Here is a 23,368-nt window from a genome sequence, read left to right as displayed (position 1 = left end):
AAGCAAAACCGGACTTATACCCCGTCAGTAACCACAATGATACGTCAAGCAAGTATAAGTGCAATTACACATTAGGACAGGTAAGAAACGTACACTGCAGATGCTACTAATGGTTAATAATACGGTCGCCAGCCTAATTAGGCATTGAGTGAGTTTTTCCCTTGTACAATTAGATGTACGTACAAGCATAACCACACGTAGTAATACTGTATTATATGGTGGATTTTAGTGCCAGAAAAAATCTACTGAATTAAGGTTTTCCCCTTTTGTACTAGTTTGAATAAGCTATAAATACACAACATTACACTACAATGATTACTACGACTGCGTTTTGTCTATTGATCCGACTGAAATCGGACATAGGTCACCCTAGAAATAGCACTTTTGACACACACACATACAATGTCAATTTTAATAATGGTAAAACACTGATAAATTTAGGTTTTATCTTGACTTTAACTTTGCTGGTCAAATCAGTGCAATCACTTCAGAATTTAAATGAATAGAAAAGAAAAGAGTGAAAGAGGGGGGGGGGGACCCTGAAACTGTTATGATCACAATGTTGAAACCATTAACTATTGGAAACATTAATTACTCAAGATTTAAAAATTATTAATTATTACTCTTATTGTCCAATTACTTCCTCATTTAACTACCATTATTTTTGTCTCAAATTAATTAAACTTCCTTACTAAGTCAATTCCAAATTTATCTTAGTACTCTGTCAGACCTTTGCTCTTTACTCATATTCTCATTAACAATAAAGCTCATTAAGATTCATTCTAGCATAAACAGGTCTGCAGTTAATTCTTATTAACATAAACTTTAAATCTTCATTTCGGGACACTCGGATTGCACAACATGTGGAAAGGACCCTGTCTAGGTTAGTGATTAGGATAATTCATTGATAGAACAAATCTGGTAAAAGTGAAGTTATTATTGAACGGTCAGGAACAAAATCAACACTGGTCCACACGAATACAATTCTAAAGATTCAACCTGTGCGAGTCGAAGCAGCGGTTGGCGGGCGGCGAGATGGCGAGACGCACAGCACACATACAATCACAGCTATGGCTTTTGCTGTAGCGGCACTTTGCTTCTTCTTGGCGTCGTAATCCTTTTCAATCCAGTGCCATTAGAATATAGCCATGCTGTATAGTCGTCGGACACGGCACATCCGAGGCTCAATGGAACCACTTTTTCCAGGATAGCCTCCTCGATCCGGTACGTGTTCCTCAGACCGATGCCAAACTCCGACTGGTACCGCTGCTGAGCCCGTTATGCCGTACCTCGCCCGTGTGCATTTTCCCGCGCTCGCCTGCCATCCACCTTTTACTGCTCCCATACAGATAGGGTATTCACCAAAGGTTTTACATTCCACATATCTTAATACATTGCCTACGCATGGACCAGGCGCACAATTACAATTTCAGACATGTTACAATAGATTCAACAGGGATTACACCTCAATTTTGTTATAGTATTGCTTGAAATCTGACATAAATATTAATATTCACATCTAAAGTTGCTTACATTTTCTTTAATATAATAACACGAAAAGAAAAAGAAATGACATCAGAACATTGCTTATACTACACTCCTGGAAATGGAAAAAAGAACACATTGACACCGGTGTGGCAGACCTACCATACTTTCTCCGGACACTGCGAGAGGGCTGTACAAGCAATGATCACACGCACGGCACAGCGGACACACCAGGAACCGCGGTGTTGGCCGTCGAATGGCGCTAGCTGCGCAGCATTTGTGCACCGCCGCCGTCAGTGTCAGCCAGTTTGCCGTGGCATGCGGAGCTCCATCGCAGTCTTTAACACTGGTAGCATGCCGCGACAGCGTGGACGTGAACCGTATGTGCAGTTGACGGACTTTGAGCGAGGGCGTATAGTGGGCATGCGGGAGGCCGGGTGGACGTACCGCCGAATTGCTCAACACGTGGGGCGTGAGGTCTCCACAGTACATCGATGTTGTCGCCAGTGGTCGGCGGAAGGTGCACGTGCCCGTCGACCTGGGACCGGACCGCAGCGACGCACGGATGCACGCCAAGACCGTAGGATCCTACGCAGTGCCGTAGGGGACCGCACCGCCACTTCTCAGCAAATTAGGGACACTGTTGCTCCTGGGGTATCGGCGAGGACCATTCGCAACCGTCTCCATGAAGCTGGGCTACGGTCCCGCACACCGTTAGGCCGTCTTCCGCTCACGCCCCAACATCGTGCAGCCCGCCTCCAGTGGTGTCGCGACAGGCGTGAATGGAGGGACGAATGGAGACGTGTCGTCTTCAGCGATGAGAGTCGCTTCTGCCTTGGTGCCAATGATGGTCGTATGCGCGTTTGGCGCCGTGCAGGTGAGCGCCACAATCAGGACTGCATACGACCGAGGCACACAGGGCCAACACCCGGCATCATGGTGTGGGGAGCGATCTCCTACACTGGCCGTACACCACTGGTGATCGTCGAGGGGACACTGAATAGTGCATGGTACATCCAAACCGTCATTGAACCCATCGTTCTACCATTCCTAGACCGGCAAGGGAACTTGCTGTTCCAACAGGACAATGCACGTCCGCATGTATCCCGTGCCACCCAACGTGCTCTAGAAGGTGTAAGTCAACTACCCTGGCCAGCAAGATCTCCGGATCTGTCCCCCATTGAGCATGTTTGGGACTGGATGAAGCGTCGTCTCACGCGGTCTGCACGTCCAGCACGAACGCTGGTCCAACTGAGGCGCCAGGTGGAAATGGCATGGCAAGCCGTTCCGCAGGACTACATCCAGCATCTCTACGATCGTCTCCATGGGAGAATAGCAGCCTGCATTGCTGCGAAAGGTGGATATACACTGTACTAGTGCCGACATTGTGCATGCTCTGTTGCCTGTGTCTATGTGCCTGTGGTTCTGTCAGTGTGATCATGTGATGTATCTGACCCCAGGAATGTGTCAATAAAGTTTCCCCTTCCTGGGACAATGAATTCACGGTGTTCTTATTTCAATTTCCAGGAGTGTAATTTATCAAAAAATCCGAAGAAAAAAATTTATTATATGTTCAGTAGTTGTTGTTACAATCTCCACTCACTCGTACTCTTGGGGATTTATGGACAGTCCCGCAGGATTCGTGGTGTTGTTCCCTCCAGCACTATTTCAGACATTAGTCGAGTCCATGCCACGTCCTGTTGCCGCACTTGTGCGTGGTCGCGGGGGCCCTACACGGTATTAGGCGGGTGTACCAGTTTCTTTGGCTCTTCAGAGTACATTAGTGGACATGCGCGTAGTGAGGTCATTTCGACTTCGGCTGTCTAAAACTTAATTAGTCGTATGTATTATTTATAAGTTGAGACAAGAACTACATTAAAGATATGTCAAAGTATGCATCAAAGCTCGTGTTGATGCATACTAAGCCGTTGTATACACTGTAAAGATAATGATGAAGGTATATGGCACTTCACTAATTCGTAAAAGAAAAGAAAAGTACAATACATTTTAGCAGCTTCCACACGTATTGGATTCTTTCAGCAATTCGTACGCTAACGAGTAAGCAATAGAAGAGACTGAATTTCGTAAATGAGGTACTGTATAAGGAGATCTTTAGCCATGAACGAAGTTGGTGCAGAATAATTGTCTTTGGATGACAGTTAAAAGAAGAAACATACACGGAACAAATAGCGAAAAAATTGCAATTTCTCATCATGTGGTTCCGGTCTAGAGGCAGACCACATTTCTACTCTGCAGTGCGGGGAGTACACCAGGATTCTGAGTGATACACCCACTCACATGATCGTACTGAGTATACTGTGTAAACTTCCATAGGAAAATAAAAAATGATGACAAAAGCAGTTAATAAGATTCCGATGCAACTTCCTATATTTCTAGTTATCGTGGTCTGTTTCGTCACACTCATCAAGTGGATAGCAGAGGAAATGTACCATTACACCCGCAGCAGGTCACGGAATGCAGCTTCTCTCTGACCCATGCCGAGATAATGATTTTTCACAGTACTTGAAATAACCTGAAAAGTTGTATCTGCAACATGCAGACACGCATCCACGATTGCCCGCGTGCCGATAAGGAGTGAAGTCCACGTGAAAAGCGCGCCCATGCTACAGAACACATTCTTCAGTAATAGAAACAATTCATTGTACTTTGACGAGCAATATTTGTGGGATGAATTTCTAAATGGTATTATTCTCCAACTTTTAAAAATGCCAGTGACGATTTCTCACTTGTTTCAAAAAACAGCGGAGTCACTTAATGGGATCTGAATACCTAAATCACACGGGACGGACGTCATGGGTATGGCTTACAGAAAACAAAGGTCTATTTGCTTATGTAGTCCGAGTTTGTGCTCCATCTCGAACTGCTTCGATTAGACGCTCAACTCCAGTCTTTCTTCCTTCGAAGAGTTTTTGTAATAGGGCATTGTATTTTGTTACATTAGAGGACCGCTTAACATCAGAAGGGTCTAGAATCGTCGTTCCTTTCGGTTTACATGGCAAAGACAACTGAGTTGTAATAGCCTGGGCACGTCACAGCCGTTGGCTGGTTTGCCCTTGTCTTTACGGCAAAGGGAAGGAGGAATGCGAATCATCACACCTCGCGCCAGTGTCCCTGATTAAATTCCAAATCTCTCCACAGTGTCCCATGAAGTAAAGATACGTGGCACTGTTGATGGTGATCTGTCAGTGGCACGGGGACATTAAGCTTGGCAGTCCCCTTGGTGCTATTCGAGAGGAGTAGGCTATGTGCCTGCACCAGGTTCACGGCTCTCGGTGTAGTAGTGGGAGGGGGGGGGGGGGGCGCAAACCGTGCCTCCGATCACGGCAGCAGGTTTTGGGGGCAGCAATTTAAATTTCAATATGGCTCTTAAACGATGAATTAAACAAAATGAAAGTTCTGCATAAATGAAGAATTGTGAGGACAAGTGGGAAATGCAAACCATTATAAAATCTAGTGTCTTACTGGGAATGATCTACGATATTATGAAACAGATGAGAAACGAAACTCTGGAGATGGTCACCTTTGGTGCGTGTCTCAAAACAGAAAAGTGTGCTAGTGTTGCCAGCTTAATTTCTACCAGGCGTCTACTCAACATGTGAAACGTACCTACGTCAACCTGAAAGCACCTGCAGAAGCCAAAAACTGTATAATAAAGAAATAAAGATATGTGAGGTTATGCTGGCGTAATAGTTTGTAAGGAGCAATCTTAAATACAAGTAGCAGCATCGCCGAGGTAAATAGTAACAAATAAATAAAGGATAAGTAAAATATGAAGTGCCCGTCACATGCCAAAGGCTTTTGAACTCAGGCGTCGTGATTAAGCGACGTTAACACGTGAAAAAAGGCATGGAATCCTTCTCCCGCTACTCCGGCTCCTTTCGTGCTGCCATTAATACCATTTAGCCATTAATACCATCAAACCTTATTTTGGAGCTGAAGCAACTAATCTGCTCTGCACGAACCTGTTTAGCCAGTTTCGTCGGATTTCAAACTATTTCCGTTCCAGTAACTTTACTTAGAATGTAACTGTTACTTTCCTCTACGATAAATGAAAGTGCTTTCAAAACTACTTGTTTGGAGTCATAACTCGTTGTAATGGCAAGCCAAAAAGAACGCTTCGATTTCCGACCATAGCCGTTTTGCGTTTGTGTCCTAAAGGCACACTAAACAGATATTGCTAATTTATACACTTTTTCCAAAAAATAAAGTCACTCGCTGTCCTATGACCTTCCACTTTGTGCAGCAGAAGCGCCAACGATACCACCGACCGTGCAGTTGTGCTGGTTACTACGGGTCTTGACCCGGAATTGTTATCTCCATACTGTTACTCTGTCTTCACGTCGGTAATGAAATGATCGTATGGCATTGTTGGCCTGGAGGCCCCATTCGGGGGAGTTCGGCCGCCGTATTGCAAGTCCTCTTTAGTTCAGCCCACATCGACGACTTGCGAATAAGTGATGATGAAAATTATGATGAAGGACACACAACACCTAGCCCCTGCCGGGAATCGAACCTGGGCCCCTTTGCGTGGTACGCGGTAACGCTACCGCTACGCTATGGACGCGGACGTTGCGAGGTCACCTCTCCCGGCTGCCAGGACCCGACGGTAGCAGTTTCATATTAGAGAAACAGCGTTCTCTTGATTTATTAATGGATTATAATTAATACAATACCGGCCATTAAAATTGCTACACCAAGAAGAAATGCCGATGATATACGGGTATTCATTGGACAAATATATTATACTAGAACTGACATGTGATTATATTTTCACGCAATTTGGGTGCATAGATCCTGAGAAATCAGTACTCAGAACAACCACCTCTGGCCGTAATCACGGCCTTGATACGCCTGGGCATTGAGTCAAACAGAGCTTGGATGGCGTGTACAGGTACAGCTACCCATGCAGCTTCAACACGACACCACAGTTCATCAAGAGTAGTGACTGGCGTATTGTGACGAGTCATTTGCTCGGCCACCATTGTTCAGACTTTTTCAATTGGTGAGAGATCGGCAGAATGTGCTGGCCAGGGCAGCAGTCGAACATTTTCTGTATCCAGAAAGGCCTGTACAGGACGTGCAACATGCGGTCGTGCATTATCCTGCTGAAATGTAGGGTTTCGCAGGGATCGAATGAAGGGTAGAGCCACGGGTCGTAACACATCTGAAATGTAACGTCCACTGTTCAAAGTGCCGTCAATGCGAACAAGAGGTGGCCGAGACGTGTAACCAATGACACCCCATACCAACACGCCGGGTGATACGCCAGTATGGTGATGACGAATACACGCTTCCAATGTGCCTTCCCCGCGATGTCGCTAAACACGGATGCGACCATCATGATGCTGTAAACAGAATCTGGATTCATCCGAAAAAATGACGTTTTGCCATTCGTCCACCCAGGTTCGTCGTTGAGTACACCATCGCAGGCGCTGCTGTCTGTGATGCAGCGTCAAGGGTAACCGCAGCCATGGTCTCCGAGCTGATAGTCCATGCTGCTGCAAACGTCGTCGAATTGTTCGTGCAGATGGTTGTTGTCTTGCAAACGTCCCCATATGTTGACTCAGGAAACGAGACGTGGCTGCACGATCCGTTACAGCCATTGGATCAGATGCCTGTCATCTCGACTGCTCGTGGTACGAGGCCGTTGGCATACAGCACGACGTTCTGTATTACCCTCCTGAGCTCACCGATTCCATATTCTGGTAACAGTCATTGGATCTCGACCAACGCGAGCAGCAATGTTGCGATACGATAAACCGCAATCGCGATAGGCTACAATCCGACCTTTATCAAAGTCGGTAACGTGATGGTACGCATTTCTCCTCCTTACACGAGGCATCACAACAACGTTTCACCAGGCAACGCCGGTCAACTGTTGTTTGTGTATGAGAAATCGGTTGGAAACTTTCCTCATGTCAGCACCTTGTGGGTGTCGCCACCGGCGCCAACCTTGTGTGAATGCTCTGAAAAGCTAATGATTTACATATCATAGCATCTTCTTCCTGTCGGTTAAATTTGGTGTCTGTAGCACGTCAACTTAGTGGTGTAGCAATTTTAATGGCCAGTAGTGTTGTTAAGCAGCAAGTTAAGTGTGATATAGTAGTCCAATTGGTTTTAACACTGATATACACTATATGATCAAAAGTATCCGGACACCTGGCAGAAAATGACTTACAAGTTCGTGGCGGCCTCCATCAGTAATAGTGGTATTCAATATGGTGTGGTACATCCTTAGCCTAGATGACAGCTTCCACTCTCGCAGGCATACGTCCAATCAGGTGCTGGAAGGTTTCTTGGGGAATGGCAACCCATTCTTCATGGAGTGCTACGCTGAGGACAGGTATCGTTGTCGGTCGGTGGGGCCTGGCACGAAGTTGGCGTTCGATAACATCCCAGAGGTGTTCTATAGGATACAGGTCAGGACTCTGGGCAGGCCAGTCCATTGCAGGGATGTTATTGTCGTGTTACCACTCCGCCACAGGCATTATGAACAGGTGCTCGATTGTGTTGATAGATGCAATCGTCGTCAACAGTGGGAAGCAAGCAAGTGCTTAAAACATCAATGTAGGTCTGTACTGTGATAGTGCCACGCAAACCAACAAGGGGTGCAAGCCCCCTTCTTGAAAAACACGACCACAACATAACACCACCGCCTCCTAATTTTACTGTTGGCGGTACACACACTGGCAGATGATGTTCACGGTGCATTCGCCATACTCACACTCTGCCATCGGATCACCACATTGTGTACAGTGATTCATCACTCTACACAACATTTTTCCACTGTTCATCGTCCAATGTTTACGATCCTTACACCAAACGAGGTGTCGTTTGGCGTTTACCGGCGTGATATGTGGCTTATGAGCAGCCGCTCGACCATGAAATCCATTTTCTCACCTCCCACCTAACTTTCATAGTACTTGCAGTGGATCCTGATGCAGTTGGAAATTCCTGTGTGGTGGTCTGGATAGAGGTCTCCTTGTTACACATTACGACTCTCTTCAATTGTCGGCGGTCTCTGTCAGTCAACAGACGAGGTGGGCCTGTACGCTTTTCTGCTGTACATGTCCCTTCACGTTTCCACTTCACTATCTCATCGGAAACAGTGGAACTAGGGATGTTTAGTAGTGTGGAAATCTCGCGTACAAACGTATGACACAGTGACACCAAACCACCTGACCACGTTCGAAGTCCGTGAGTTCCTTGGAGCGCTCCGTTCTGCTCTCTCACAATATCTAATGACTGCTGAAGTCGCTGATATGGAGTACCTGGCAGTAGGTGGCAGCACAATGGACCTGATATGAAAGACGTATGATTTTGGGGGTGTCCGGATACTTTTGATCACATAATGTAGGTGTGTACATGCTGTGCTTGCTACAAACGTATTTAATTTGCCGCACACAATTTATATTTGTCTATTAACCTCAAATAATAATCAGGTAGGTAAAGAATATTCTGTTACCGGTCTTATCATTCCCGTTGTAGGCAATTCAGTAAAGACAACAATGGTTGTGTTAAAAGTTAATATTGGTGCTTTCAGGTGACTGTAAACAGGAATTAGTGGTATAAAGTGAAAAGTTTTTCTTACAGTGACGCGACTTGTTTTCATTAGGCTACATTGCGAATGTTATAAACTCTTACAACGCTTGACGGCAGGTAGAGCAGCTCTGGAAGTCAGTATAAGAAAGACGAGCTGTAAGAGAAAATGTACATTAAAAAACTGAAATTTTCATTAGATATATTTTTTCAACGTAAAGAAAGTTTTGATCAAGGTGATCCACTCTCGAATGCAGAAGCAGACAAATAAATCAGGTTAAGCCTTCGGTAGATCAAGATGTACCTTCAACGTCGGGGAGGGAAGTCTAGCGACTTCATATCTCACACTAAAAGTAGGCGTTATTTAGTTGAGTCATATGCCTCAAAATGTCCTGACAAAGTAGTCGATTTTGTTCGGAAAACCTCAGTCAAAAGAGGCTCTCAAGAACAAATAAGCGAATTTGACAGCTATCCTAAAGATAATTCTTATCGCCGCTTCATTTCTAAAAATTACAATTACAGTTCACGCAATGGCGAAATTGTTCAGACAAAATGGTTAATTTATTCAAAAAGTGCAGATTTTATTTTTTGTTTCTGCAGCAAACTCTTTTCTGTGATTAATATAATACTCACTTCAGGTGATTACAGTAACTGGCAGCACATTTTGGAGATATTAACTAGCCAAGATAGTTTCCAAGTGCACTTAGAACCGCGCCAAAAGTGGGCAGAGCTCTCCAGAAGATTAAAGTCTGACAATACTGTCGATGCAGGAACTCTGCAGGTATTTAATGTGGAAAACCGGCATTGAAAGGTGTAATCGAGAGCCTTAGAGCAATTATTTAATTTTTGGCTAGACAGTACCTTCCTTTAAGAGGAACGTCAGACAAACTGTTTACCCACAACAATGGGAATTTCTCAAAGTTGGCCGAACTATTTAGAGAATTTGATTCAATTCTAGGAGAACGTATAAGGAGAACAACTAGTGGTGAAAATAAGTCTCATCATTATATAATAACAAAATTAAAACAAAGTATTGTCTTTACTGAAAGCTGCTAAATATTATAGTACAATTTTGGACTGCACATCAGATATTTCTGGTGTTGAGCGAATGACAATGGTAGTGCGTTTAATTAATGTGAATTCTACAGATGTTGACACTTGTGGTATAAATGTTAGTGAACATTTCCTTGGCTTTGTAGCTGTAAGAGATACATCTGGTTTGGGGTTACAGAGATGGTCTTAAAACCGTTGGAGTAAATGAAAATACCTTTGGAGGACATGAGGGGGCAAGTCTATGATAACGGTTCTAATATGAAATGCAAGACCGTAGGAATACAAAAGCTGATTTTAGATATAAATCCTAAGACAGTTTATATTCCTGGCAGTAGTCATTCCCTAAATTCAGTTCTGAATGATGCCGCAAAGTCATCAGAATACACAGTTTTTGTCTTTGGTGAGAAACATTTACGATTCCTTTTCTGCGTCCATGCGACGTCGATGCCGTTGAGTACAACAAGATGGGAAAGTAGGGTTGACGCAGGAGAGATCTATTGCGCTCTGGTTGAAATACGCGAAGAAGAAAATACGAACAGAATAGTTACACATAAGGCTGTCAGATCGGGAAACCTTATCCGTGATTTTATCTCTCTTTGTTCAGTGGATAACCACTGGTCTGATGTAATAATCCATTTTAATGTTTTCTGCAAAAACCTAAAAAGTATTACAGCAGATACATCAAAAGCTATTGAGCTATTTGATATTATGTAAGAAATTAGTAAAATTTTGTGACAAATGTTCCAAACTGTGCGAAAGTTTTAACATGGTTAGTCTAAGGTCATCAATCATGTCGACTTAAAAGATGAGCTTAAACTGGTCTCAACGTTGGTGAAGCCTGATAGCACACCAACTGAAACTCTTAAACTCATACAAGAGTATGGCTTTGCGCCCAACGTAAGTGCAGCCTTACGAATTCTGCTGGCAAATGGAGAAAGAAGTTTTTCGAAGCGTAAACTGAAAAAAAACGTAGCTGAGGTCAGCAATTCGTCAGGCACGACTGTGTGGGCTGGCAACTGTGTCAATCGAACATGATCTTGCTGGATGTTTAGTTTCAACGAAGTCATACGGATGTTCGCTGATGCCAAGCAAGAAAAAGAGCTGTTATACAAGGGAAGTGAGTAAACTATGTTTGTCATTAATTTTGGTTTCTATTTGTTTACGTATCTCGTGTTTTGTCATCCATTTACTTAAGAAAGGTTTGTTGTAGGGTAGGCAAACATTTGCTTTGTCTAAAGGCCAAATAGGTTGCCGAAAGTCAACCGCGTGCCGAATGTTATCCGCCTGGCAAACTCATTGTTGGAGGTGCTATTCCACATATTATCGTCGTTTACTTTTTCTGATTTCCTGAGACCCACAGTTCTGCTCGGAATTTATTGACTTAATTCGGAACGTGTCGTGCCTTTTGCAACTTATTCCACCATGTGCAGGCTTCCATTGTTCAGCTCTGTAGTGAACATTCGTTCAGTTCGCAGTGAACAGGTGTGCGTTTGTCTCTTTGTCTTTGTGGTGTGCTACGAATCACGTAGCGCATGTGAAGTTCCCGTCTATGTAAATACGCGCTTTCACGGAACCTGCCACTTCTTTTACACAGACTGGTGCCCCATACATGACTGGTCTTAAAGACGTGTCCACATCAAAAAGACGTGTTAATAAATGTGATACGTGAAAATAGCACGTCACGGACAATTCTCTCATCTTCATCCAATGCAAACTTGACACTTCACTATCCACACACTCATTACTGTCACCTATATTTACCAGATATTTGGATATAGTGATTCAGTCCACTGTTTGGCTTTCGAATTCTTCCTCCGACCGAGTGTTCGCCGCGACCATCTCTGTAGACTGCCAAGTTGGCGCGAGCTCAAAATCAAGCAACCGTAGAACTCATTGATGAGTCCAGAGATTGTTAACCTCGCAGCTCGCAGTGATTGCATTAGTTTCCCTATGGAAACAGATGCAGCATCGGTGACCTCCAAACCCCTTTACTCTTATATTTTAGTTCCTGGACTCTTCACGCGAATGCAAAATCCTGAATAAGAAAGGCAAAATAATGCCACGACCGAAAGCTCCAAATCCTTCAACAGCAAACACAAAATTATAATACAGTTCTATTAACATTAACATTGTGGCGTGTCTGTAACTAATATGTTGTTAACCTAACGTAAGTCCAACCAGTGTGAGGGTGCAAGTAACAGCATAAAATTGTAAATGTTTCGTTTTTGGCATTTTTTAGAGAAATCCTCCTCATCTACGTCAATCCTCTTCATCAGCGTCAGTTAATTTTAGTATATGCGTGAATGCGCCTGTTATTAGCACTAAGCACCACAGAATGTTCATAATCTACCCAGGCATAACTTACCATTGTATAACAGTGAATGTGTCAGGTATTAGCAGTGATGCACCACAGAATGTCAGCGAAGCCCAACTCACAATTAAAGCTTGTATAACAACTTGAAAGAAATGCCAATAATAACATTAATCGCAATGATAATTGAATGGTAAATTCATGAAGCTATGTTCAGCAAAATGTAGATTTAAAGTACTGCCAACTTAACTCCTTTCTGTAGTAGATAGAGAATGGGTACCTTGTTACCAATGGTAGAGACAAGATTAGTTGTGAACTTGCCTGCACCATATGAAAAATGAGCTGTTGGAAGCTGTTTCAAACAGGTACGCCGTTGTATTCTCACGAAAGAAAGTAAACATTCTCTACTAAGCTATCACAAAACTAAATCATACGTGTAAAGTGTATACAATTGTAATCTTCAGAAACAGACAAAAGTTTCCTTGACAACCGAAAAAAATCACGTAGGATTTGAAAACTTTTCTAACCCTATTAAAAATGGTTCATTTGAACAATATTAACATATCTCCCCTAAAGTTACTGCATATTCTAAGAATATATCCACATATATGTGGAAGTAACACACGAAAGTAGTAAAAGCATACAAAACACTTTACGGAATACATCTTTATAGAGAGTACTCACACGAAGCACCGAGACAATACTAATCATACAGACTTCTACGGTTAGTGAATCACAACTACAATATTTTCATCAGGTTACCCTCCATTCAGAGGCTGTTGCATGCAGCGACCGTTATTTTGACTTGTGAATAATAGCTTTCAGCTATCAGTCTTCCTTTGGAATTTTTATTGGCAGATCTAGATTTCGATGTTTTGCACTGAGATATCACACAGATATCGCTAATGAAACTAGGCCCAGCTACCCAGGTGAGAGGAGCTGCATTTGTGTTAGTACACAGCGTCTAAGTTTAGGACTTTTCTCATAGCTTCTTTCAAAAAGTGAGAGTTATTTGTGTTTTTATATGATTCAATAGCGTTTATTTACATTTTCCAACAACTTGCGAATTTATTTCGCTCATTAGCTTTTGTATGAACTAGCTTTCCACTGAAAAGTAGCTGTTAATACATTTGATTACAGGAATGTAATTTAATTTTTGTCTAAGAGCTTGCAGACTTTGCGACCTTAGTGTGGAACGAGAATTTTGAGGAGTAGGTCTTAGTGTTTGTTTGTTTTTCACTTTCATATTTTGTGTGCATCCCACCGTGAGTATCGCTAGAGCCAGGTAATTTCATCTCTTGCTGAGGCCTATTCGTTGTCCCTCAGTTAATCCCGACTGATTTATTTGTGTGTTTTTGAGATTTTATACAGGTTTTCTACACAGTACGATATCAACAGGGATTGTGCTTGTTGTGTGCGGACGCAAGAAAAACTGGTCGCTATCCGTAACAACCTCTGACCAGTCTCTCTTCACTCGAGAGTGTGTAGCAGGCAGTGGATGCTTTGCGTATCTGTGGTGGATGGCGGTAGTGGGAACTGGCAACACGGCTGGCTCCTTCCGCTTTAGCAACAGGTACGTAATTCCCAGTGTTGATAACACGTCTGAGTCAGCACGGGATGACTCTCCTTTTGGGATAGTAGCTGATTTTCCTCCACAGTCCGGACAACTGCAGAGGGCAGATACACCAGACATTAGTAGCGCCAGCCTTAGGCGGAAGGACGTCAGAGACGAGAGGCATCTGATGTTTGGGGCGCATCCAGCTGCATCAACTCATGTCTTGTAGCTGCAGGTCCGGCATACAATTGGTGAGATGCATATGCGACGCTGGGTTTCGAGACTCTGAGGAAGCTTAGGTGCTATCGGACCTGGGGCAGTATTCAATCTCAAATCGTAATGCCATGCATGTAAATGTTAGATGGCTCACCAGTGATCTATTGAGAAAGAATGGTATCTAGGACTATATACAATATCGCGGTCAGGTTTTTGTAACCATTCTCACAACTTCACGGTATATTGATAATTTTTACTTATGGACCGTCTGACAGCAACTGAATAAAACACAATTTTAGTGCCATACGCGTTTCGCCTTTATTTTCTGCAAGGCATCATTAGTGCCCTGGAATATGTACATATGTTTGCTATTTAATTTACATTTTTGTCACTGTACCAATCACACCTAAGCCAGCCAGCTACTAAGAGGGACAAATTCCAACAATCAGGGATATATAAACTTGAATGTCAAAATTGTGATGCACTATACATAGGCATGACGTGCTGGAATTTCGAAACACGATACAAAGAACATATCAGATGTTGGAAGTATGAAACAAACCGTTCCACATTTGCAGAACATTTAAAACACCATAACCATCATCCTACAAACATGGAACAAGAAATGAAAATAATGAGAATAAGCAACCATGACAAACATCTTATACAAACGCAAGAAAACTTCCACATCCAGGAAGCCATAGCAGAAAACTAACATGCGATAAATGAAAAAACACACATCAGCACAGGCTCCCTACTACACTTAATAAAGGAAATGATAAGATAAAACAAAAAAACTCTTACCCCTTCACCTTTTGGACACACACACACACACACACACACACACACACACACACACACACACAAACGCACACACAAATGCATACACGAACAGATCATAGATACTTCAATAATTACACTCGAAAGTTTGGCAATAACATTCGATCTTTGGTAAAAACATTTGACAGTCGGCAACAGAAACCAAAACATTGCATTGAAACAAGCGTTCAGTTCATAGTGCTGTGGAATGTGGGGAAAAAACCGCAAATTGGCATTCATAAGAAGAAGAACAACATCAAAATTGCAACAGGAGCGTAATATGTAAGAAATTGTCCACGCAACCTGTAAGTACAGTTCAAAATATTACTACTTAATAGGAAAAACCAGCCACCAGAACTGTTTATAACCTATAGGTACAGTGACAAAAATGTAAATTAAATGGCAAACATATGTACATATTCCAGGCCACTGATGATACCTAGCAGAAAATAAAGGCGAAACGCGTATGGCACTAAAATTGTGTTTTATTCAGTTGCTGTCAGACGGTCCATAAGTAAAGATTATCAATATACCGTAATATTACACGCAACTGAGGAAGACAGGACTACAAAAGTTGAAAATTCTCACAACTAGCAACTAGTGGTGCATTGTAAGGTTATCTTTCAAATGCAGTATGATACCCATTTGCTACACGGTCTTGTCATCCTTATGTTGCAGTAATAAGCTGTATCAGTATTTGTTCGTGGTATAATTTCGTCATTCCGTTGACTTGGTGATGCATTAAGGTCTTGATCTTATGTGAATACATGCACAGAAAACAAATATGTAATTTTTCTGCACCATAATTTTTTTCATTATTTAGAAATACTTTCCCATTCCATATTAGGTATTTTAAATGCAATTTTATGGACACCATAACCCATTTACTCCGTACTATTTGAACATCGATTAAACAATTTTCACTAAATAATTAGCCTTTCTGTTGCGTAATAAGCAATTGGGTTCGTGGGAGCCACCCTTCTCATGCAGCCCAGGCGGAGCGAATATTTTTTATCTACCTGTGATTCGGAGCTCGGTTGGGATCTTGCAGTGCCCAAGAATTAGTATCGCTTATTAAAGATAATAGTGCCTAGATAGTATTATGAACAGAACGTTGGTTGAAACCGGAAGTGAATAGCTACGAAATCCTATACACAGATTGGAATATTCTTCGTAAGGAAAGGTTAGGCGGTTTTTTTAAATTCTTTTTTTATTTTTAAGAATGGAGCCGCTCCATACCCACATCGAAGTTGTGACCATCACAGAAGTTCTACTGTCACCTTTGTATTTGTTAGTTACTAATCGCGGACTTCACGGCATGTGGGGCTGTGATGTTATCCGTACGTCTGGGTAAGATTACGCACTAATACGGTCGCATCGAGGAGACAGATAGTGGACGAAAAGAGAAAGAAGGCTAGCAGTTTCAAGGGCAGAGGGTAAAAAGTGCCAGGGAAGAGCCAAGGGAAAGGAAATCTCCGCCATAATCTGGTCGGGCACTGAGAGCAGTAGCGGCTTTCTTGCTGCCTGCAACAGATCATGCAAGGATGAGGTTGTTGTTAGTCTCAGGTATCGTGCAATGCTCGGCACCGTTGACATAGCTTAGGTCGTCATAAAGAGTGTCAGTCCTATCGAGGAGGGGTACTGCTGGGCTGGGGACCTGAAGTCTCCTGGGCCAGCTGTAGCGTCTGTACCTGTAACAAGCCAAGGTCGATATATGAGTGGTCGACTGGTCATGAATCGATCGCACTGTGTACGGGTTTAGGTTGGGTTTATTTGCGTTTTAGTGTGCGGTACGGCTTCCCTGCATTGCCTGTTGGCCGGCTGGTTTACAACTGGCAATGCCAGTTAACTTTTCTGTGCTGTAAGGGTTGGTGCTGCCCATACTGCAGGAAGAAATCACTACCCTCGACTGGGATTGCGTGAACGTGAGCCGAATGCATAGGTTCTTCACACACAGGCCACAACCTAGCAACCTTGTGGAGTTAGCCGACACGGCTCACTCCCGCGGTGTTCTGAAACAGACGCTCCTGCTTCACATGATCGTAGTGCTAGACGTGCTTCCCCAACAACGCCACCGTTACCAGCGATATGGCCATGCGGCCACTCGATGTGGTCTGGCACATCGATGCCGCAAGTGCGCTGGCAACTGCACAACACAACACTGCAGACCAGGACCAACTATGGTAGAGCCCATGTGGCGAACTACAGAGGATGCGACGCATACAAAGAAACTCTGTGTCGTAAAAACGCCAAAGAAAACCAAGTAACCGCTAGAACAGCTCCAGACCCGGTGAGGAGCGGAATCTCCTTTGCCGGCTTTGTGGTAGTGGTAGGGGAACGGCCGAGACGCCCAGAGCTTCACAAACCAGATGGTGACACACATGAAATCACAGAAGACGCACCAACAAGAGGGAAACCAAAAACCCAGGAAAGGAACCAAAGCTACCCGAAAAACAAAAAAGGGAAACACTTCCTCTGCGCCCGCATCTCGTGGTCGTGCGGTAGCGTTCTCGCTTACCACGCCCGGGTTCCCGGGTTCGATTCCCGGCGGGGTCAGGGATTTTCTCTGCCTCGTGATGGCTGGGTGTTGTGTGCTGTCCTTAGGTTAGTTAGGTTTAAGTAGTTCTAAGTTCTAGGGGACTGATGACCATAGCTGTTAAGTCCCATAGTGCTCAGAGCCATTTGAACCATTTTGAACTTCCTCTGCGCAACAAAGGAACCAACAACGAAACAGGCAAACTCAGGCACACAGTCAAAGAGACAGCCAAACCGCACCTCACATTACTCCTTCCATCACCACAACAACAACAACAGAGGCGACCACAAATGAGACACAAAACACTAACTCTCAAGCCAGCCCATCCAGAACGCCAACACAAGAACCAGCGACCACCAATACTACAGCCAACACAGCGGCCACCAGTACTGTAGCCAACACATCAGCCGACATAACTAACATCCACACAACAATCGGAAGAGACACTATTTCCCACTCATCCTCTTGAGAAACTTAAACTTCGTCGTCACACAAGGCACACAGCTCTTCGCGGCCGCACCCGGCCAGTGCATGGCTGTCTCGCAAACGGCTCTCGCCGCACTGTCTACACTCTTCCATGGACAATACACCACAACAGCCCCAAAACGCAAACAACGATACACTGACATAAATCTTGTTGTGGAATGCAGACGGGATGGGTAACAAAAGGGCCGACATAGCTGTGTTCATGGAGGAGATGGGAATCCGGATCGCTCTCGTCAACGAAACTAAACTCCACTCGCACAGACAACTACGCTTCCCAGGCTATTGCTTCTACAGCACCGACCGAACGGTGCAGCTGCGGGTGGAACAGCGATCATCATATACCAAGACATACAACACACAAACATCGAGCTCCCAGCACCTGAAAAAATAGGGGCTACGACCGTCAGCGTCAGGTTCAACAGAGCCAACACTACACTGATATCGGTATACAATCCTCCTGGTAACGTCATAACATTCGATATCAGCACAATACTCAACACAACACGCCGAGTAATAGTCGCTGGCGATCTTAGCGTTAAACATCCCGTGTGGAGTTCTCGCATACGAAACGCCAATAGCAAAAAGATGTACAAACATGCAATAGGCCGAAACTACATTACACTATCGCCGGGCGAGCCGATGCACATACCCTACCGCAGGGAGCACAGGCCAGACGTAAGGGATATGGTCCTCATCAAGGGATCCATATTCACACTCAACGTTTAAGTTGTAAACTCTCTGCCCTCAAACCACACTCCTGTAATACTTCACACGGAAGAGAGACTCCAGTACAATGAAGGACGCTGGGCCGGCCAGAGTGGCCGAGCGGTTCTAGGCGCTTCAGTCTGGAACCACGCGACAGCTACGGTCGCAGGTTCGAATCCTGCCTCGGGCATTGATGTGTGTGATGTCCTTAGGTCAGTTAGGTTTAAGTAGTTCTAAGTTCTAGGGGACTGATGACCTTAGAAGTTAATAAGTCCCATAGTGCTCAGAGCCATATTTTGAAACACACAGGATACTTAACTACAAGCCCTCGAATTGGGCACTGTTGCCGGCCGGAGTGGCCGTGCGGTTCTAGGCGCAGCAGTCTGGAACCGAGCGACCGCTACGGTTGCAGGTTCGAATCCTGCCTCGGGCATGGATGTGTGTAATGTCCTAAGGTTAGTTAGGTTTAATTAGTTCTAAGTTCTAGGCGACTGATGACCTCAGAAATTAAGTCGCGTAGTGCTCAGAGACATTTGAACCATTTTTTTGGGCACTGTTCAAGGAAACGCTTGGTAGTCGTATCCCAGAGACTCACAAGCAAACTGCATGAATTGATGAAGCTGTCTAAGCCGTCACCGTCGTAGTCCCGGGTGTAATATACGACGCCATTCCAGCACTCACGCCAAAACAACGCTCAGCGGCCCTTCCCCCCGGATATCCATGGGCTGATCTCAATGGGAAACCGTCTTAGGACGTTTTGGCAGCACACCAGGCGGCCGCTGTACAAACAGCACATTAACAGGCTCCAGGGTATCATATAGGGAAAATACAAACATATAAAACCACACAGTGGGGCAACATACTCGCAGGGATAGTGCCACACAGCCTGGTGTGTGGAAACTAGCTCGTCACTTCACCAAAGAGAAACACTACACACTAACTCTGCAAGAATCTGACGGACCAGCATACTCCAAGGAAGAGAAGGCTGAACTGATGACTGGGACACTAGCAGCGTCACTGACACCGAATCTGGCTGCATCCGACTCAGTTTTCACACTTGAAACAGACCAAGAGGTCACACGACTTCTTACCCAGCCTACGCGCGACGTAACAAGACGCACCAGCACACATGAAATCACATGGTCCATCAAGCATACCACAACTGGAAAGTTTCCTGGTCCCGATGGCACTCAAAACCGTATCCTCCAGGAGTTCGCGGATAAAGCTATAGAATACCTAACACTCATCACAAACGCCATCTCACAGCACCAACACTTCCCTGGCTATTGGAACGTGGCTGGGGCCCTGATGTTCAGGAAGACAGGCAAAGTCGACTACCTCCCACAAAATTACCGACCCATCAGCCTGCTGTGCTCTTTCAGCAAGGTTATTGAGAAGGTAATTCACACTAGGCACTGCATTACCAATAACACCCTGAGGCCGGAGCAATTCCAATTCGGATTCAGGAATCACCACTTCACAACACAACTCCTCAGTGTAGTGGAACATATCACATAAGCTACAACACCAACAAAGCTACAGGGACGGTGTTCTACATCTACATCTACATGGATACTCTACAAATCACATTTAAGCGCCTGGCAGAGGGTTCATCGAACCACCTTCACAATTCTCTATTATTCCAATCTCGTATAGCGCACGGAATGAATGAACACCTATATCTTTCCGTACGAGCTCTGACTTCCCTTATTTTATCGTGGTGATCGTTCCTCCTTATGTAGGTCGGTGTCAACAAAATATTTTCGCATTCGGAGGAGAAAGTTGGTGACTGGAATTTCGTGAGAAGATTCCGTCGCAACGAAAAACGCCTTTCTTTTAATGATTTCCAGCCCAAATCCTGTTTCATTTCTGTGACACTCTCTCCCTTATTTCGCGATAATACAAAACGTGCTGCCTTTCTTTGAACATTTCGATGTACTGCGTCAGTCCTACCTGGTAAGGATCCCACACCTCGCAGAAGTATTCTAAAAGAGGACGGACAAGCGTAGTGTAGGCAGTCTCCTTAGTAGGTCTGTTACATTTTCTAAGTGTCCTGCCATTAACAGGCAGTCTTTGGTTAACCTTGCTCACAACATTTTCTGTGTGTTCCTTCCAATTTAGGTTGTTCGTAATTGTAATGGTTCAAATGGCTCTGAGCACTATGGGACTTAACTTCTGCGGTCATCAGTCCCCTAGAACTTAGAACTACTTAAACCTAACTATCCTAAGGACATCACACACATCCATGCCCGTGGCAGGATTCGAACCTGCGACCGTAGCGGTCGCGCGGTTCCACACTGTAGCGCCTAGAACCGCTCGGCCACTACGGACGGCCGTAATTGTAATACCTAGGTATTTAGTTGAATTTACGGCTTTTAGATTAGACTGATTTACCGTGTATCCGAAGTTTAACGAGTTCCTTTTAGCATTCATGTGGATGTCCTCACACTTTTCGTTATTCAGGGTCAACTGCCACTTATCGCACCATTCAGATATTTTTTTCTAACATTGAAAAGGCAAACTAAGCGATGCTGGTTTCCCCGATGGATTCATACATCTCAGACACTCATACGCCACCAACAAATGCTTCTACACTGACGATCTGGGGAAACAACTGTAGACAAGCAGAAGTACCCCAAGGCAGTATCCTAGGGCCCCTCTTGTTTAACCTCTACATAAATGACTTCTCAGATACACGCCTATGGGAGTCTCTTTTCATCCTGGGCCTTGTATGTTCTATGCTCCATTCCCTCAACTTTGAGGAAGCTGAGGAAATTGGTGTAATCTGTTTTGTTTGCCATATAAAGTGATGTGTGGTTCCCCGAGGGTTCTGTGTAATATGTGGTGGGGGAGTGTTTTTCTACAAACGATTTGTTTAGCTTGCTGAGGCAAGTGTAGCTGCGAATTATGACCGGTGGGAACCACTCGGTGTCGTTGTGTTTTTCTGCTAGCTGCTTGTGTAGAGCTGTGTTGGTTAGCTGTCGCAGGTTTGTTTGTGGGGTCCCTTGTGTTGCTGGTACTTAGAAGCGGTGTTGATAGTGTTGGAAAAAGCACTCAGCGTTTGCCTTGTGAGTTTGTAGGCTCACATGTCTGTGTGTGTTCTTTGTGTTTGCGTATAGGACTTGCCAGCTGCCAAGGTACGTCGTTGTCTTCTTGCTGTTCCTCTGAAGTCACCGCATTCGGCTCTATCGACTCGGGGGGCCGCAACGGCGATAGTGATGACATGTTTAGTGCGAGGCTGGTTGCGTGTGTGGTGTTGGTTTTTTTTTTTCCTTATTTGATACCTCCGCCTGTCAGTCGGTCGATGGGCTGCTCCTCTCGCTGAGCCCATGCCGCCTGATTGAGAGCAATGAGGTCTTGCTCAAGTTGGGTCATCGCCTTCAGATGGTCGATGAGCGAGACGGAAATTTCGACGGTAACAGTCGGCACCTCCGCCTCTTGTGCTGCAGCCTTGCTGCGGGTCATTGGGGAGGGGCGATCGGCCAACTCCCCTGTGCAAAAGGACATTTATATTAAGGCAAGGCTGAGATTGCACGTCAATTTTGCTTTTCTTCCGAAAACAAAAATTTTACTGTCTCGTAAGAATACGAAATATTTTGTGTGCCTACTGAAGAGGGGGGGTCCCTACGACCTATCTTGTGCGCAGTGCAATGTGCGGCGCAAGAGAGCGCGGAAGGAAGAGAGCGGCCTACAGTCTGCGGTGTTATGCGACGTGAAAGGCACTGAAATACCCTAAGAAAGAAAGGAAGAGTCCCTCTAGAGAGTTCTGGAACCGAAGTTGCGGGGACTTTGAGCCGAAGCTTTTGCCGCTTAACGCTGGGAAGCGTTCAGCGGCGGGCGCCTGTTCTCGACGCTCCGAAGAGCGTTCTCTGGCAGCTGCGGCGTTTTCAGCTTATTTGCGACACAAGTGTCCTCTGGCAGGTACGCCCAGTGATCTCTATACAACCTGGACGTAGAGCTCTGGTCTCTGAGTATAGAACTGCAGCGTGTCTGCAGATTCATGTGCATTGCATCGTCCACCGTGTTGTAGTTTGGCAAACAAATTTCCATCGGTCTGTACGTGACAAAGAATAGCAGACTGATTTCTTGTTTTGAGCTTCATGTCAGCATCTGATTTAATAGGCTGATATGGGAGCCGAACCGAAAAGTATTTTCCTTTCGTATTCTAGTGACATTTCCTAGCAGTCATATTGTAGTTTGGCAAGACACGAAAAATGAGCATCTATGGCTGGCGCGATTAGACAGCTGAAGTTCAACATCCAGGTAGTATAGAGATCACTGGGTACACCGGTTGCAGAAAGCAGGCGTCCGCTTGGGTCGGCTGCTCAGCTGCAAATGACGCAGGTTAGGCGGCAGTGGCGGTGCCGTATTTATCGCAGTAAGGAAATCGATAATGCCTAGCGGGATAATTACGGGTTCCGAATGTGAAATAATCTGGATGAAATTAAGCATCAAATGGGGGTCAAAAGTGACAATCGGATGCGTTTATAGACCGCCTGCCTCTGGAGCTGTAGATGTAACTTCAGAAATAACTTGCAGAATTTCGTGAATATGTTTTCCGATCACGCTATTGTGAGTAGCAGAGACTTCAACTTGCTAGCTATAGAATGGGAGACCCACACGATCAAACCTGGTGCCAGAG

Source organism: Schistocerca serialis, chromosome 3 (genome assembly GCF_023864345.2).
Source record: "Schistocerca serialis cubense isolate TAMUIC-IGC-003099 chromosome 3, iqSchSeri2.2, whole genome shotgun sequence".
NCBI classification, from domain to species: domain Eukaryota; kingdom Metazoa; phylum Arthropoda; class Insecta; order Orthoptera; family Acrididae; genus Schistocerca; species Schistocerca serialis.
The sequence above is the reverse complement of the archived record's forward strand: the minus strand, read 5'-3'. Positions refer to the sequence as shown.